This window comes from Podarcis gaigeae (genome assembly GCF_964106915.1).
Source record: "Podarcis gaigeae genome assembly, chromosome: 12".
NCBI lineage: Eukaryota > Metazoa > Chordata > Lepidosauria > Squamata > Lacertidae > Podarcis > Podarcis gaigeae.
The window spans coordinates 47,743,757-47,748,300 of NC_139688.1; the positions used below are offsets into that span (position 1 = coordinate 47,743,757).

Below are 4,544 nucleotides of genomic sequence, written 5' to 3' on the forward strand. Positions count from 1 at the left end.
TACAGAATTTATTAGGATCAGCATGACTACAGTTATATACAAAGTGAACTGGGAGTAAGTTCCATTGAACTCAATGGTGCTTTCCATGCAGAAGCTTCCAACTTCAGTCCTTGACATCTTCCCTTATAGGGCCTTCTGGTAGCAGGACTTGAGAAAAACATAGCCTGAAGTCCATGATCAGTTGCTGCTTATCCAAGTAGACAATACTGGATTAATAGACCAATAGTCTAAGGACACAGGTTATCGTTTTCCTCTCCCACTTGGCAGGGTAACATACTTCTCCCAGATATACCAACTAAATAGTTAGGAAGGAAAAGACATACAAACACAACTGGAAATCACTTCACAAACCCATAGAAATTTCATCTGTTGCAGTTGTGTAGGAAGTAGACCTTTCTAAGTTAGGGTGAGCCTGGCCTGGGCAGATCTTATAGAGAGGAGGAACATACACTTTTGGAAAAAGGTGGAGAGATGTTTCCTAAATTTCCCCCCCACAAAGGCATAGATCACAGGGTTGATGCAACAGTGGATCGCAGCAATTGTCTCGGTCACAGAAATGGCTACAAATAACTTGTTCTCAATATTATTCTCTGAGTTAGATGAAAAAAATGAATCCTGAAAGGTCTGCAACAAAAGAGTGGTGTTGTATGGCACCCAGAAGAGGAAAAAAACAACCATGATCACAGCAATAAGCTTGACAGCCTTCTCCTTTCTCTGATTTCTACCCTTAATCAAAATCATGATAATCCTCATGTAACAGAAGATAATAATGACTGCCGGAATGGCTAGGCCCAAAATGAACTTCATTAAAGTTAGAAATTGCTTCCATACTTTTTCATTTTCTGAGGGATAATGAATGGTACATTCGTATGTCTCATTTGCCTTTTGAACATGGTAAAATACAAATTCTGGCACAGAGGCTAATAAGACCACCACCCACGTGACGACGCTTGTGAGGGTGCCATAGGTGATCGTTCTGGCTTTTAATGCAAACACTGCGTGGACGATGGCCAGGTATCTATCGATAGTCAAAAGGATTATGAAAAAACTTCCGCAGTAGAAACCTATGTAATAGATCCAAAAGAGAATTTTGCACATTGCATCTCCAAATATCCACTCGTGCCCTGCGTAATAAGCCCAAAATGGGAGTGAGAAGATGACAAGCAAGTCCGAGATGGCTAAATTGAGCAGGTAGATATCAGTCATGCTCTTGAGCTTCTTGTATCTGATCAGGATCAGCACCACCAGTGAGTTGCCCAACAGGCCAAATACGAACACCAAAGAGTAAAACGGTGGCAGAAAATTAATTGCAAATGCTTCCACAGCATGGCTGTATACTAGGCCTGCGTCAATATTATAGTCAAAAGTTGTTGCTATCCCATAATCTGGCATCATGGAAGAATTGTTCATCTTCTCAGTCAAGGAATAAGAAATACCTACATGATACAAGAAACAACAATAAAATATGTAACTATGTATTTTAATAAGTGATGATCTTGAGTATTTAGTCTGCTGAAGACAATCAATATTAACAACAAAGGTTAAAGGAGTGAGAGATATGGAATAAACTGATTTTAAAATATAGGCATACAGTAATCCCCCAGTTTACATGAGGATTACATTTTGGGGGTTGCACCGAAAACCTTAATCACATATAGTCAAATATGTGTGACTATATAGTTACATTCAGTCGCACCTTGAATCTCAAATGCCTTGGCTCCCAAACAAATTGGCTCCTGAGCGATCAAAATTCAGAAGTGAGTGTTCCGGTTTTCGAACGTTCTTTTGGAAGCCGAACATCCAATTGGACTTCCATGGCTTCCGATGGGTTGCAGGAGCTTCCTGCAGCCCATCAGAAGCTGTGCTTTGGTTTCCGAACATTTTGGAAGTCGAATGGACTTCCGGAAAGGATTCAGTTCAACTTCCAAGGTACAACTGTACAGTCAAAATCACATATAGTCTGTGGTGGGTGGGACTGCCAAAATTATTTTTCCCTGCCCCTTTTCCACCCCTTTAAAAGATTTTTATTTTTATTTTGCAATGTATGTAAAACTGAAAGTGCACAAGTTAAATGTGTATAAATTGTGGACTTACTGAATAATCTGGCCACCTTCTTCTCCTGAATGTCTTCACTGGTACCTGGGAAATTGCCTTTTACTGAATCAGAACATTGGTCTACCTAGTTAGCTATTATCTACACCATTGGCGTAGTGTGGGGGGTATGAGAGGGGTGGTTGCTTTGTGCACATTTTGCGCGGGGGGTGTCTGATTCTCGTGCCTCTCCTCCTGGGCTGCACAACCTGTTAGGGAGCCGCCACCTCTGCCCAGGCACATCGCAGCAAGCCCTATGCTTGCCTGCCATTGGGGTTTTCTGGGCCCAGAAGCCCGGTCTGGCTTCACTGCTGCATCACTGGCAGAATCCGTCAACCACAGATGCGCTTGCTCCCTTCCTGGTGCGACGCGCTCCCTGGAAAGTGGCAGGAGCAGCCCAGACCCAAGATGAGCAGGCATGGATGGAGGGGGCAGGCAAGGGGCAACCCCCGAGTGCAGCCCTGCCGGTGCTCCTCTCTACAGGCCTCACCAAGGGCCACGTCAGCCGGTCAGGCTCCCCTCTGTGCAGGCAGGCAGGTTGCATATCTCTGGAGCCAGCAACCCTTGCTATGCTACTTTCCAAGTGTGAAGATGGGTCCCTCAATCTCCCTCAATCTCAACCAAAGGGACAAGCTGAGAGCTGGAACAAACTTTCCATTCCTCGCTGTCCTCTGCTCCTTTTGTTTTTCATAGGGCACATGGGACTTTTCCTTACCATCACACCCCCTTTGCCTATTTCGGCTCTGCAATCCAGAACCCTTCAGATTTGCTTTTCACCTCAAACCCACTTCCCCAATTCCTTTGCCACAGCTTCTGCATGTTGGCAAGCAAAGGACAGGACCACGGACGGGGGGAAATTATAAACCTCCAATTGGTGGCCCCTTTTCTTTGTCCTGTCATGAGGGTGAGAGCTCAGAATGTGACAAAGATAGGGAGGTTGAGGGTGTTGTTTTAAAGGGGAGATAAAATGAATTTCTGCCACACTTTAAACCTGTGATCCTGGCAGCATGAAATTAATAGCACATACTTCCGGCAAGTAACTGCGTTTAGGACTAGGGTTGTTAATATGTACTTAGTCTTGCTTTCCCTCCTTCAAATTTACACTATGGCTATAATCTATGAAAACTGTCGTGCTACTTTAAATGGAGTTCCTTCAGAAGAGAGGCATTGATTGTGAAACCACTCTGGGAAATCCAGGTGTGTGAAGGGAACAGCAGTCTTCTAACAGCTCTCTCAGCACCCCTAACAAATGACAATTTCCAGGATATTTGCGGGGAAGTCGTGTCTGTTTAGAGTGGTGTAATACTGTTTTAAATATATAGGACAGGTGGAGCCCAACTTATTCTAGGGGAACTGTATTGATTCAAAATATAAATCACATCATTTCAGGGCCTTCTCAATAAACTTACTCTCTATGAACTATAGGATGTAGCATTTGAGAGACTCCATAAATTTTAAGCTCACTTTGAGATATAGATGTAGATGTTGATACAGATAGAATTAGATATACTGTACAGATAGAATTAGATATAGATAGGATTAGTAGATTCTGGGGCAGGAAATGAAATATGACATGCTAGACATGTCAAACACTTGTAATCAGTTGTATTTTCTTCAAGTCCCCTCCTAATCCCAGATCCAAATGAGTTTTCCCATGATACTGTATTCAAATAAAGATTCTTTTGGGCTAGCACACAAATGTCTCTTTCTGAGATATTTCTTGATCACACATTTACTATGCTTTATACATTTAATGGTGATAATAACAGAAAAAAGGAATACTCACCAATCTGTGTTTCACACTGATGAGAAGAAAGTCCCTGATTTTGTGACAAAGCAAGATTCTGTGCCTAGATTTCGAAAGGATTTATCCTTTCCTATGCTGGACATGAGTGCTTAGTAAGAAGTGAGCAAAAAATGTCTCGTTTTCTGAAAATGACCTCACTGAAGGACCGTTGCATATCCCTTTCAGTCGCCGTGTTCATGGAGACTGCCAAGCGATGAGGTTTGATCCAGGTGTGGATAACCTGTGTCAATATTATGCAGGTCTTGTGCCATCAGCTTTGCCCAAAGACCAGCTGTATCACACACCTCCTGCTTCTGAATTGTGCCAGTTGGCCATTAGAAGAACAACAGTTTAAGAATTGGTAGAGTCAAGTTTGAGTTTGTCATCTTCCCTCCCATCCTTTTCCCCTTGTGTATCTTTTTTCTTATTATTATTATCATTATTAAGATTGTATGCTTCCAGGTAGGGACTGCCTTGTTTTAGTTGCTACACAGGGAGCCTTTGGGACTCTAAATAATGAATAATCCAATGTCGGAGTGCAAATATCCAGAGTGTGGGATCAGATGGAATTACAATGAGGAATTATAAAATATGCATCAAGCCATTGTGTCCACGATGAATGCATTGTGTTGACTGGGTTTGATACATTGACAACAATTTCATATCA

General features: G+C 42.4%; 1 pseudogene across 1 annotated transcript; it reads right to left on the bottom strand.

Moving 5' to 3' along the window:
* Positions 1–3,979, bottom strand: LOC310828609 (C-C chemokine receptor type 5 pseudogene; annotated as a pseudogene). The gene is made up of 2 exons (XR_014568587.1): positions 3,878–3,979; positions 1–1,436 (listed from the first exon to the last, which is right to left on the bottom strand). The product of XR_014568587.1 is annotated as a C-C chemokine receptor type 5 pseudogene (transcript).
* Positions 3,980–4,544: the final 565 nt, after the last annotated feature.